Source organism: Tenrec ecaudatus, chromosome 3 (genome assembly GCF_050624435.1).
Source record: "Tenrec ecaudatus isolate mTenEca1 chromosome 3, mTenEca1.hap1, whole genome shotgun sequence".
Classification (NCBI taxonomy): Eukaryota; Metazoa; Chordata; class Mammalia; order Afrosoricida; family Tenrecidae; genus Tenrec; species Tenrec ecaudatus.
The window spans coordinates 87,395,994-87,410,730 of NC_134532.1; positions in this window are offsets into that span (position 1 = coordinate 87,395,994).

Sequence of the window (14,737 nt, forward strand, 5' to 3'; positions counted from 1 at the left end):
GATATGAGTCTAGTAAACAGTTATAGTCTTGGAAACTCAAAGAGACAGTTATACTCTGCTCTCTCTGGTCCCTCTGAGACAACCTCGATTGGAGTGCAGTGAATGAATTAATGATTAAAATCAGAGAGATCATATATTCAGTATTATGTTTATAAAGTTGATCAGTGAATAAGGAAGACTGAAGGAGAATTGTGTATTTGAATTACGGTGTTGACAAAAAAATTAAACATACACAAAGCAGAAAGAACTAACAAATCTGTCTTAGAAGAAGTTTCAGCTAGTGTGAGGCTGGTAAGACTTCATATCATACACTTCAGCCATGTCATCTGGAGAAATGAGTCCCTGGGTAGGGACATCACACTAATTGAAGTAGAATGTCAGCTCACAGGAGGAAGACCTCGAAAGGGGTTGATTGACACAGTGTTGTAGCAATGACCTAAAACGTACCAGTTGGAAAAAGAGTGTAATAAGGGGTCATGTTCTATTGTGCGTAGGACCATTGGGAATTGAACAAAATCAATGGCACCTAACAGCAAACTACTGACATATTTGGTTCTCTTATTTAACAACTCATAGTAATTGCCCTCCTATAAAATTGAACCAATGTTTACTCTAATCATCTATTGTTTATTGTCAGCTAAACTGAATTTTACAATTTCCAACTTGTGGAGATAAGGATTTAGGAAAGTGAAATATCTACTAAAGAAATTTGAATATAAAAATGTTAATTACTACAATAGTTTTCATAAGTATTAGAGACAAAAGGAATGGCATCGGTGTGCCAAATTGTGAGCATAAATTATGTATATTCCAAAAGTGTACTTTACTGTTCAACATAGTTTAGCAGTTAGAGGATGGGTGCGTGGTGCAGTTATCCTTGTTGGATGTTTTCAAGTCAGTTCACACAGAATGAAACCCTGCCCAGTCTGGTACCATTCTCAGAAATGTTTATGCTTCAGTCCACTGTTAACAGTCACTGTGTAAACACATCTTACAGGAGTTCTTACCCTTTTTTTGTTTATTCTCTTCCATTTTACCAAACAAGGTATCTTTCTCAGGGGCCTGATCTCTCCTGACAGCATGGTCAAAGTATGTGAAACAAAGTCTTGTCAGCCTTCCTTCCAAGAATCATTCCGGCTGTACTTTTTCCAAGAAACATGTGTTTGTTTTTCTGGCAGTACATGGTACTTTCAATACTCTGTATCAACACCATAATTCAAATTCATTGATTCTTCAGTCTTCCTTATGCAATGCCCAATTATCTCATGGATATGAAGCAATTGAAGGTATCATGCCTTAGATTAGGCACATTTTGATTCTCAAAATGCCATACTTGTTTTGAACCACTTTAAAAAGTTATTGTATAGCAGATATTCTCAATGCAATATGTCACTTGATTTCACAAGGTAGGCCTTGTCATCACAGTATCAAATTCATCATTGCTATTCAATATCTCTTTTATTTTGGACAAATATTTTTTTTCTCATCTGTATAACAGGCGTTCTATTACCTCCCATTCCAATATTGAGATACTGTTAGATATGAGGATGTTATAAACCAAGAATGACCATAAACTTGCCTACCTCACATGGAGCAAGCCTATAGCCTGGGATGATATCATAAATTGGTTCCAAGATATGATAAAAGAAACAGATTTGTGACAATCTTTTTGAAACATTCAGATCCAATAATGCCAAGGCCAGTGTCATATCAAACTTTCATTTATAAATTACATAATCTGGCATTTTAAACTAGATTTAATTTGAATATACTAACTGTGTGCAGAATATAGTGACTAATATTTCCTAAGGTTCTTATAAAAGAAAATGTAACAATCTACAGAAAAAAATCATATTAGAGATCCTACATATAATGATCATATAATTAAAATATTGTTTATGCATATTATTTAAATCATATTAATAAAGAAAAGTATGGTCAACACTATATGTCTGGGAACCAGTTATATCAGTTAGCTACTGATAACTGATTATGTCATTTGGCAATTTATTTGACCACATTAGATATCATCTTAGAAATTTAGCACACTGATTAAATGTTAAGAGATAAAAAATAATGCTACCTAAAACGTACATTTTTCTTATAATTTTTATTTGTATCATTTAGAAACTATAATTTTTAAAAGGAAACTTAGATATCCTTTATTCCAACCATCCATTTGATTCTTCAGGTTGCTTAACAAAGGCAGCCTAGTTATCATTTATCTGCATTTATATATGTGCAATGAAAGTAGTTTCAGCTCTATTAAAGAGACTCCATCTCTAAATCTTTACCCATTTTTACTACACTTGTGGGATCTAGCCCACACAGTCGAATGGTCCCAAGGAGCAACGCACAACTAAAGAAGACAGTGAACACAGAAAATAGGGTACAAGAGACCAAACTTCATTCTTGGGGGAATTGAGAAGAGGGAGAAGAGCCTAGCGTTTATTCAGCAATTGTTCTTTGTGCCTCTTGAGACATTCAGGCCTCTCATTAATCCTATACATCACACAAAAGGGCACTGCACTCTTGTTGGTATTCCAAGTCTTCAAAGAGAACACTTCAAAGGGAGTACAAAGCACACAAGAGGAACAAATGTTCTTTGAGATATATTCATTTTATCCGAGTACATGAGCAATCAAGCGTCTGTAGGAAAGAAACAACAACTATCTAAGCATTCACAGGCAAGCGATGCACTGTGGAGAAACGTCCTTCCCTGCATTTAGGTGTTGAGGTCGATCCCTCTCCCTGACCACCGGGAAGCGCCGCACTAGGCATGGCAGGTTACACCAGTAGTCCCCAGCATTGGGGGAGATCATGTAAACCCTCATGACCTCCGGTCCCACACATAGTCAGGTATTCAAAATGTCTATTCATTGAATTACTGCCCTCTCTCAATCCACATACAATTATCATTATACCTTCTTTGTTTGACACTCTTTCAAACTTAAGTATGTACCTCGAAAGCAGAAGGACAGTACACTTTGTTGTTCAAGTTGAGATACTTTGGATATGAAAGTACCATCATTAAAATTATAATAGGATCACAGTTATAAAGCTGGACTGTATCAGATAAATTCAGATATATTGTACCTCTTTTCTGGTAGTGAGGAAGAACATTCTCAATACCTACAACTCTACTCATGATACAAAATGGTTCCATTTTATTGTAGCTTTTCTGTTTTTTTGGAAACTCGTGTTAATGTAGAGCTGTCCACCCACCCATCTTAGTTGAATACAGGACACTACAGGAAATAAATATATTCACAGTCATTGCCAAAGAGTTTATCAAAGTAGTTTTTTGCAGGCAGAACAAATACTTAACATAATCACAGCATATTACAACAAATAGCATTTTTGCATATTTTGATCACTCAGCTGTGTGTTATGGGAATGCAACTGAGGGGTTGAAAATATTATAAGACAAATTTTGCTATGTCATAGTGAAAACAAAAAGCTAGGACTAGAAAAACACAAAGTTGATTTAAGTGTAAATATTATATGGGGTAAGAAGTCTATGCTCATGTAAATGAAGTTACTAATTAGGCCAAAGCAATGTATATTTTTTAAAACTGTAAAAAAGTTGGGAATGTAAGTTGGCCTTAAAAATCACCTTTCAAAATAATAAGAACACATGTACACATGTAAAATATATGTTATATATAATTATATATTTTTAAATAATCAAGTGCTCATTGTATAAATTGGATAAGTGCAATAGATCATTGATCAGCACAGCATTAATTTTGTCTAATGCTTCCTTGAAGGGTCTTTATTCTATAGTCTTCAGTGATCACTAATATAAGTCGTGCTCTGATTGATTCAAATTGATATTGAAAACTCCACAGGTCTGTCTGAATAGGACAGGCTGGATGAACTATCTGGAGGAAAAACAACGGGACCTACAGTTCTGGGGGGACTTGGGGTGGGGGGGTAGGGGGGGTAAGGAAGTGGTGTTAACAAACCCAGGGACAAGGGAAAAACATGGGACCCCAAATGGTAGAGAAGGGGGAGTGGCAGGCCTGGTGGGAAATGATCAAGGGTAAGGTTGCTTAGAGAAGAGGTATACTCTAGCCCAGGTGGCGATGAAGCATGGTAGTAGGGCAGGAGGAAAGTCAAGGGAGATGGAGGAAAGAGCTAGGAGTCAAAGGGCATTTATGGAGGTCTAGACAAAGACATGTACATGCAAATATATATAGGAGGATGGGGAAATAGATCTATGTGTCTATATTTATAGGTCAAGTATTAAGGTGGTGGAAGGACCTTGGGCCTCTACTCAAACACTCCCTCAATGCATGAATACCTTCTTTTATTAAATTGGAACTTTATGATGCTCACTCTCCCGACACAACTGCTGGAGCCAAAGTGAGTGAACAAGTAAATGTGGTGAAGAAAGCTGATGGTGCCCGGCTATCAAAAGAGATAGTGACTGGGGTCTTAAAGGCTTGAAGATAAACAAGCGGCCATCTAGCTCAGAAGCAACAAAGTCCACATGGAAGAACACACCAGCCTGTGTGATCGAGTGGTCCCAAAGGGATCAGTTACCAGGCATCAAAGAACAAAAAATCATATCATTGACTGCACACCTCCATGATAGGATCGCTGAAGACAAATGGGTGCATAAGCAAATGTGGTGAAGAAAGCTGATGGTGCCCGGCTATCAAAAGAGATAGTGTCTGGGGTCTTAAAGGCTTGAAGGTGAACAAGCGGCCATCTAGCTCAGAAGCAAATAAGCCCACATGGAAGAAGCACACTGGCCAGTGCGATCACGAGGTGCCCAAGGGACCAGGTATAAGGCATCATGCAAAAAAAAAAAGATATAAGTGTGTGTATGTATGTGTATATATGTGTATATGTATATATGTATGTATATATGTATATATATATATATATCATATTAAATGAAGGGGGAAGTGCAGAGTGGAAACCCAAGGCCCAAGTGTCGACCAATGGAGATCCCCTCCCTCATAGAGGCATTTAGGAGAGGAGATGGGTTAATTAGGGTGTGAGGTAGTATCGATGAAGAACACAGCTTTCCCCCGGATCCTGGATGCTTCCTCCCCCCAACTACCATGATCCGAATTCTACCTTGCAGGGCTGGATAGGACAGAGGCTGTACACTGGTGCATATGAGGGTTGGAGGTACAGGGAATCCAGGGTGGATGATACCTTCAGGACCAAGGGTGTGAGGGACGATGCTGGGAGAGTGGAGGCTGAGTGGGTTGGAAAGGGGGAACTGATTACAAGGATCCACATGTGACCTCTTCCCTGGGTGAGGGACAGCAGAGAAGGGGGGAAGGGAGACTCCGGATAGGGCAAGATATGACAAAACAATGATGTATAAATTACCAAGGGCATATGAGGGAGGGGTGAATGGGGAGGGAGGGGGGAAAAAAAAGAGGACCTGATGCAAGGGGCTTAAGTGGAGAGCAAATGCCTTGAGAATGATTGGGGCAGGGAATGTATGGATGTGCTTTATACAATTGATGTATGTATATGTATGGATTGTGGTAAGAGTTGTATGAGTCCCTAATAAAATGTAAAAAAAAGAAAAGAAAAAAAAGAAAATGATTAGGGCAAAGAATGTACAGATGTGCTTTATACAATTGATATATGTATATGTATGGACTGTGATAAGAGTTGAATGAGCCCCTAATAAATTGTTAAAATAAAAAAAAATAAAAAAAGAAGAAAAGAGAAAAAAATGATTAGGGCAAAGACTGTACACATGTGCTTTATACAATTGATGTATGTATATGTATGAACTGTGAAAAGAATTGTATCAGCCCCAATAAATTGTTAAAAAAAATCATCAAAAACTTTCTAGTTTCATTTTACAGGATGCAAAATTGAGGCAACCTCTGATTATGTCTAGGGTTCTATCTTTCAATTTTATGTATATGAAAGGTTAATTGATAGCACCTTTTTAAAAAAAATTATTTTATTGGGGGCTCATATACCTCCTATCACAATTCATACTTACATCAATTGTGTAAAGCACATTTGTACATTTGTTGCCCTCATCATTCTCAAAACATTTGCTCTCCACCCAAGCCCCTGGCATCAGGTCCTCATTTTTCTCCCTCCCTCCCCACTCCCCCCTCCCTCATGAATCTTGATAATTTATAAATTATTTTTTTGTCATATCTTGCTCTGTCCCACATCTGCCTTCCTCCACTTTTCAGTTGTATGTCCCCCAGGGAGGAGGTCACATGCAGATCCTTGAAATAGTTTCCCCTTTTCCTACCAACCCTCCTTATACCCTCCCAGTATCACCACTAACACCGCTGGTCCTGGGGGGATCATCCGCCCTGGCATCCCTGTGTTTCCAGTTCCCATCTGTAACAGTGTATATCCTCTGGTCTAGTCAGGCTTGCAAGGTAGGATTCGGATCATGTCAGTTGGAGGTGGGGGAGAAAGTATTCAGGAACTAGAGGAAAGTTGGATTTTTCATCATTGCTGCATCACACCCTGTCTCATCTCCTCCCCAAGACCCTTCTGTAAGGGGATGTCCAGTGGCCTACAAATGGGCTTTGTGTCTCCACTCCGCACTCCCCCGCTCATTCACTATGGTAAGATTTTTGTTCTGATGATGCCTGATACCTGAACCCTTGACACCTTGTGATCTCACAGGCTGGTGTGCTTCTTCCATGTAGGCTTTGTTGCTTCTGAGCTAGATGACCGCTTGTTTACCTTAAAGCCTCTAAGACCCCAGACACTATATCTTTTGATAGCTGGGCACCATCAGCTTTCTTCGCCACATTTGCTTATGCATCCATTTGCCTTCAGTGGTCATATCAGGGAGGTGAGCACAAAATAATATGATTTTTTTGTTCTTTGATGCCTGATAACTGATCCCTTCTGCAACTCGGGGTCACACAGGCTGGTGTGCTTCTTCCATGTGGGCCTTATTGCTTCTGAGTCAGATGGCTGCTTGCTTACCTTCAAGCCTTTAAGACCCCAGACACTATCTCTTTTGATAGCCAGGCACCATCAGCTTTTTTCAACACATTTAGTTGTTAACCCACTTTGTCTTCAGCGGTTGTGTTGGGAAGGTGAGCATCATAGAATGCCAATGTAATAGGAAAAGTGTTCTTGCATTGAGGGAGTACTTGAGTGGAGGTCCAATGTCCCTCTGCTACCTTAATACTAACCTTATAAATATATGCACATAGATCTATTCACCATCCTTGTGTATAAATATATTTGCATATGCACATGCCTTTATCTAGACCTCTATAAATGCCTTCTGCCTCCCTGCTCTTTCCTCTATTTCCTTTGACTTCCCTCCTGTCCCACTGTCTTGCTCCGTCCCACCAGGGTTTCAGCAATTCCTTTTAGTTACATTACCCTTGATCATGCCCAACCAGACCTCCCACACCCTCCTCACCACCAATTTGGACCGCTTGTTGTTTCCTTGTCCCTGGGTTTATTAACACCACTACCTTTCCCTCCACCTCCCAGTCTCCCATATCCCCACAATTATAAGACAGAGCACAACGAAGCAACAATATACAACAAACCAATGACAAAAACAAATCAAAACACAAGAAAGAAAAGCTTGCAATTAGTTCAAAGACTGTTTGTTGACTTTTAGGAGTGTTTTCAAGTCTAGTCTGTTGGGGCACCATGCCTTGGCCCCAAAGTCTACCTTCAGCATTCCCTGGGGACCTCGCCACTCCATTCCCTTGCTGTTCTGTTGCACCCCCTTAATGTTCTGCCTCAGTGTGGTGAGATCCAATCAAATGCAATTCCCTCACTATGTCTCCGGTGTTGTCGCCTGTAGCGCTATGGGTTAGTGAGGGGCTTCATGTCTCATAGTGGGGCCGGCCATGTGGTCCTCTCTGTCGACTGGCTGTTCTAATTGGGAACATCGGCCTTCTGGCCTGGTGGGCCAGGATGTACTCCACTCTCTCCTCCTCTGCCTTAAACTCCTCCCATGGATAGCACCCTTTTTCAATGATAATTAAATTTTGCACTGATTTATAGAGCTACTATGTTCCACAGTTGAAATCAAGAAAGTGAAACTGCAAAATTATTTAGGGTTAATTAATAGATGCCAAAAAAGCATTCGACAACATCCAACATGCATTCTTGTTTAAGACACTTAAGAAGATAGGAATTGAAGGAAAATTCCTCAATATTATATAGGCCATATATGAAAAACCAACAGCTAATGTGGTAGTTAATGGAGAAAAGACAAAAACAATTCCACTGAAAAAGGGGACCAGACAAGGATGCCCTTGTCCCCACTCCTATTTAACATTGTACTGGAGGTCCTAGCTAACAACATAAGACAAAGGAAATATATTAAAGGTATTCAACTGGGGAAGGAAGAGGCAAAATTATCACTATCCGCAGATGATATGATTCATCATATTGAAGACCCCTTGAAATTCACAAACGGAGTGTTGGAAGCAATAGAGGACTATGGCAGAGTGGCAGGATACAAAATCAATAAACAAATCTATTGGACTGCTCTACATATCAGACAAGATTACAGAAGAGATGATAAAGAAAAGGTAGTAGCCTTTACAATTGCCAAGCAAAAATTGAAATACCTAGGGATATATCTGTCTAAAAAAAATAAGATTTGTCTAAGGAAAATTATAAAACACTACTTCAAGGAATCAAGATTGAAGCCCAGAATTATCAGAGAACTCCTCAAGAAGAAGGACAAAGTGGGAGGGTTTCCTCTACCTGATATTAGCACATTCTATACTGGCACAGTAATCAAAACAGTGTGGTACTGGCATAGTGACAGATATTCAGACCAATGAAAAAGAGCTGAAGACCCAGAAATATAAACATCACCATACAGGCAACTGATCTTTGATAAGGGCCGAAAAAATATTAAGTGGGAAGCAGATGCCATCTTCAATAAATGGTGTTGTAAAAAATGGACACATACCTGCAGACAAATGAAGCAAGACCCTTACCTCACTGCATGCAGAAGAGTAAACTCAAGGTGGATCACAGCCCTTGAGATAAAACCCCAACAATTAGGGCCATTAATGAGGGAATGGAGACAAACCTGAGAACTTTAACACAGGGAATACATAGGCGATCAGAAATAGGGAAGGATACAAATACAGAGGAGACACAAATAGACAAATGGGATATACTGAAGATAATATACCTGTGTACATAGAAAGAATTCACCAAGACAGTAATAAGAGAGTCCACAGACTGGGAAATCATCTTTAGCAATGACACATCAGACAAAGGCCTTATTACTAAAATCTACAATACTTTTCAAGCTTACAATAAGAAAAAAACTAATTGCCCCCTGAGGAGGTGGGCAAAGTACCTGAACAGACGTTTCACAGAGTCAGAAATCTGACTGGCCAATAAATATATGAGAAAATGTTCCAGATTCTTAGTCACAAGAGAAATGCAAATAAAACAACTATGAGATACTACCTACCACCCTCAAAGATAGCCCAATTCAAAAAATCACAAAGCAACAAGTGTTGGAGGGACTGTGGTGAGATAGAGACTCTCATCCACTATTGGTGGACCTGTAGGTATGTACAGCCATGATGGAGATTGATTTGGCAATTTCGCAAACAGATGGAAATTGAGCTACCATAGGACCCAGCAATCCCCCTACTGGGCATATACCCAGAAGAGGCAAGAAACAAACCATGGCCAGACATCTGTGCTCCAGTGTTCATATGGCACAGTTCACAATCTCAAGGAGTTGGAAACAACCCAAATTTCCATCAACAAATGAATGGATTAAAAAACTGTGTTACATACATACAATGGAGTACTACGCATTGCTAAATAGCAGTGATGAATGCATTAAGCATATCACTGCATGGGAAGAACTGGAGGAAATTATGCTAAATGAAGTAAGCCAAGCACAAAAGGACAAGTATAACATGAGTCCGCTGAAGTAAGTTTATAAATATACATAAAAAAGAGAACAGAAAGGTAAGTGCAAAAGGGGCACAGGGAAAAAGCTACTGTATACAAACACTCCAGGGTGTGAGATCCAGGTAGTATGGCAGGGGCCAGACCAAATCCAGGAGTACACATGGTAGCCATGTAAAATGGGGGTGGAGGGAGGAAGGGGGAGAGGAAAAAAATGTGTGGTGGGGGAATAGGGCACTGGCCCACCCAAGGGGACGGTATTGTTTGTGTCTCCACAGGGAAAGAAGGACCAGATATAAAGCCAGTGCCAGATGAATGCAGTGTGCAGGTAAGGAGAGGGGAGCCAGTGGAGGGGGCTGAGGGCTCACCCCCTATACCAGCTATGTGGACAGCTTCCCCTCACCCCAGAAGAATTTACTTGAGAGGATGGCACTGAAGCTCCAGATAAACAAGAGGGGCATGTTTGATCAGAGCAAATGAAGGGGGAGGAAGAGAGAGTGGAGCACATCTTGGCCCATCAGACCTGGAGGACGATACCCCAGCTTGGAACAGCCAATGGACAGAGTGGACAATATGGCTGATCCCACTACAAGACACGCCCTGGGCCCGGGGCCGTAAGGGGGACAACGCTGGAGACTCAGGGTCAGGACTGGCCCAGACTGACCCTGTGACATTGCGGCAAACCACTAAAACCATGCCGCAGAGTAACCTTGAGAGAAGAACGGGGAGGAAGCCCCTGAGGGAGTACAAAGGACAGACTTTGGGGCCAAAGCATGGTACCCTATTGAACCTGACTGAAGGACATGCCTAGAGATCAAAAATTAGACCTTGATCTATTTACAGGTTTTTCTTTCTTTTTAAAACTTTCTTCTTTTAATTAATTTATTCTTCTATGGGTAATTGGTTTCCTTTTTTGTTGTCATCGCTGTGTTCTCATTCATCACCTATCTTACTATGACTTATTTTGGGTGCATATTATTATCTCTACAGTTCTATCTAGATAAAATAGACTGGATGAATAGTCTGGAGGAGAAAACAACAGGGCCAATGGTTCCGGGGGGAACATGGGAGAGGAGGAGGTGTGGTAAGAAGGTGGTGCTGACCAGGGACAGGGGAACAACAAGTGATTCAAAATCAGTGGCAAGGAGGGTGTGAGAGGCCTGGCAGGGATTCAGCCAGAGCAAGATAACCGAGAGAAATTACGAAACCAAACTGAAGGATGAGCAGAGCAGGATAATGGGACAAAAAGAAGGTAAAAGGAAATACAAGAAAGAACTAGGTGTCAAAGAGTACTTTTAGAGGTCTAAAGACTAAAATGTACATATGTAAATATATTTATATAAGAGTGTGGGGAAACAGATCGATGTGCATATATTTATAGGTTTAGTACTAAGGCAACATATGTACATTGGGCCTCCACTTACGCACTTACTCAATGCAAGAGCACGTTGTTTTATTAAATTTGCATTCCAGGATTCACCCCTTCCTGACACGATCACTGAACACAAACGTGTGCATAAGCAAGCTTGGTGAAGAAAGCTGACGGTGCCTGGTTATCAGAAGATATAGCATCTGGGGTCTTAAAGGTTTGAAGATAAGCAAGCAGCCACCTAACTGAGAAGCATCAAAGCCCACATGGAAGAAACACACCAGCCTCTCTGACCATGAGTTGTAGAAGGGATCAGTTATCAAGCATCAAGGAACAAAAAAATCATATCATTGTAAATGTGGGTGAGTAGTCCAGAATGGAGACTCAAAGCCCATCGGTAGACAACTGGACACCCCCTTACCAAAGGGTTGTGCAAGGAGATGAGCCAGTCAGGGTGCAGGGCAGCAACGATGAAACATAACTTTCCTCTAGTTCTTAAATGCTTCCTTCACCCCACTATCATGATCCCAATTCTACCTTACAAATCTAGCTAGACCAGAGGATTAACATAGGTACAGATAGCAACTGGAAACACAGGGAATCTAGGACAGATGACTCCTTCAGGACCAGTAGTGAGAGTGGCAATGCCTGGATGGTGGAGAGAATGTGGGGTATGAAGGGGGAACTGATTACAAGAATCTACATATAGCCTCCTCCCTTTGGGGATGTACAGCAGAGAAGATGGCAGGGGGAAATGTCCATCAGTGTACCATATGACAAAATAATATTAATTTATGAGTTATTAAGGGTTCATAAGGTAGGGGGGAAGGGGGAGGGAGGGGAAAATGAGCAGCAGATAATGTCTCAAAGAGAAGGCAAATATTTTGACAATGATGATGACAACAAATGTACATATGTTCTTGACACAATGGATGTATGTATGGATTGTGATAAGAATTGTAAGAGCACCCAATAAAATGATTAAAAATAATTAAGGTTAATCTAGGTCAAGGAGTTGAAAGAATATAGAAATTCATTGATGATCATAATTTTTATTTATAACATGAATTAAATATTTGAGCTTAAAGATTAAAATATAACACTTTCATTCCTTACTTTAATTACTCTAATTAAAGTTTTATTAAAATAAGAATACAAAAATTATAAGAAATAATACAGATAAACCACATGCAATTTTCTCTCAGTTTCATTCAAAGGGAAACTTTTATGAAATTATATTATGATATCACCAGTAGTTTGTTACAGTTGCTACAATCCACCATCTATTCAGTTGTTCTCAATTTCTCCTTTACCTGTATGTGTGTATTTGGGTCTCCACAATCGTACTACTGTAGTAAATCTATGTTTACCCCATTGTAATCAGGAAACAAAAGTGTTCAGTCAATGCCAGGCTACTTCATGTCACTTTAAAAAAAAATAATGACACTAATTTCCTGCCTGTCCTGAATCTTATACACAAATCTTGGTAATAAGTATTCTTTTTTTTAAAGGGTTATATAATGAAGTAATGCAGTAGGTATCTTTTTGAGGTAAGGTTCTTTTTAACTACTCCAAATATTTTTAAGTAATGATTCAGACTCTCCATGGTGTTGATAGTTAACTACCGTTTATTGCTATGTAGCATCTGGTGGTATCTCAGAGTTTGTTGATGAGCTTATTATTTTCATACCCCACTTTATATGATTTATTAATTCATTTTTGCCCCTTACAAATACAACAAATCTTACAAATAATGCTATGAGAATTTTGGTAAGGGTTTTGGTGTAAGGATATACTTTTTTTTAATTTCCCAGGTATATATGACCGAAATAGAAATTGCTGGATCATATGGAAAATGCCTGCTAGTTTCCTGAAAAATTGTCAGATACCTTTCTAGAATGTTTCTCTCATCTTATTTTCTACCAGCACTGGATGAATGACTCAGTTTCTCCAAATCCTTGCAAGAAATCTGTGTTTCCATTATTTTTATTTTATCAATTATTTTAAATTTGGTTTCATATCTCACTGTGTGTGTGGGGGGGGTTTGAATTAATTTTCCTATCATGACTGTTGGTTGCCATCTTTAAAATTTTTTTTATTTTTATAAATCATTTTATAACAGCTCTTACAGCTCTTATAACAATCCATATGTCAGTTGTATCAAGCACATTAGTACATATGTTGCTATCATCATTTGTAAAACATATTCTTTCTAATTGAGCCCTGAGTATCAGCTCATTTCTTCCCTCCCCCAGTTCTCCACTCTCCCAACCTTATCGACTGTTAATAAATTATAAATTATTATTATTTTCATATCTTCCACCATCCGCCGTGCATTTCTCCACTTGCTAATAATGCTTATTATATTTTCATATACTCTTTGCCATCTATATTTCCTCTTTGGGAAAATGTTTCATTTTGTCTTTTGCTCTCTTTCAATTTTTTTTTGTTTTTAACAACTGTTTATATTTGAAGCTGTTTATGTATCAAAGGTACATATATATGCATTTCCATATCTAAATCTACATATGTAGCAATATCTATCTCTATAGCTATTTATCTAGAGTGATGTATATAAAAATGTACATCAATGTATTTTTTGTGTGTTATCTCTCCTTTGGTATAGAACCTTAAGACTTTCTCATCTCCTCTTGAAGTTTTAACTTTTATATTTCTTTACCTTTATGTTTACCATTTCACTGATATCCAGTCAATGTTGACTCATCACAAACCCCTATGCATTTCCAAGACTGTAACCGTTAATGGGAGTAGAAAGCCCATTAACAGAAAGGTATAGAAATATAAAAGTCAAAAGTTCCAGAGATGAGAAAGCCTTAAGGTTCTATAACAAAAGTACATATATATGCATTTCAAAATGAAAAGAAAAGCTTCTGCATAAACAAACAGCATCAACAAAAAATAATCCTTACAACTGGGTCAATAAACAACTTTATGATACATCGTTCCATTTATACTGGGTTTAAATACATGAAGGTATTTTGATTTAAAATTGTATTATTTATATCTCTTATCAAAACCTATATTGTAAATATGCTATTCCCATTCTCTGGAAGGTGAAACTGCCATTTAAGATGAACACAACATTGCACACCACAGTGTACAACCAGGAATGAACTCAAATATCCAACTTCTAAACCCAGGTTCTTTCATTTAATCATGAAAAAAATAGATGTCAATAAGGTCTCAGAATACCTTTCCTTTTGCTTTAGTTTTGTAGTGTCACTACATTTGTATTGGTTTGTTTTTTAAACTGTTTTATTGGCAGAGGATTCACATCTCATACAAGTCAGCCATTCAATCATATCAAGAAGAGTTGTAAAATCATTACCCCATCAATTTGGAATATTTTCTTCTTTCTTGAACTTATTGTTATTAGCTCCCCATTTCCCCCCAACTTGCCCTGCCATACTTCTAAAAACCAGTACTTTCTATATTTTAATATATAGAATTATACATATTTCTTAA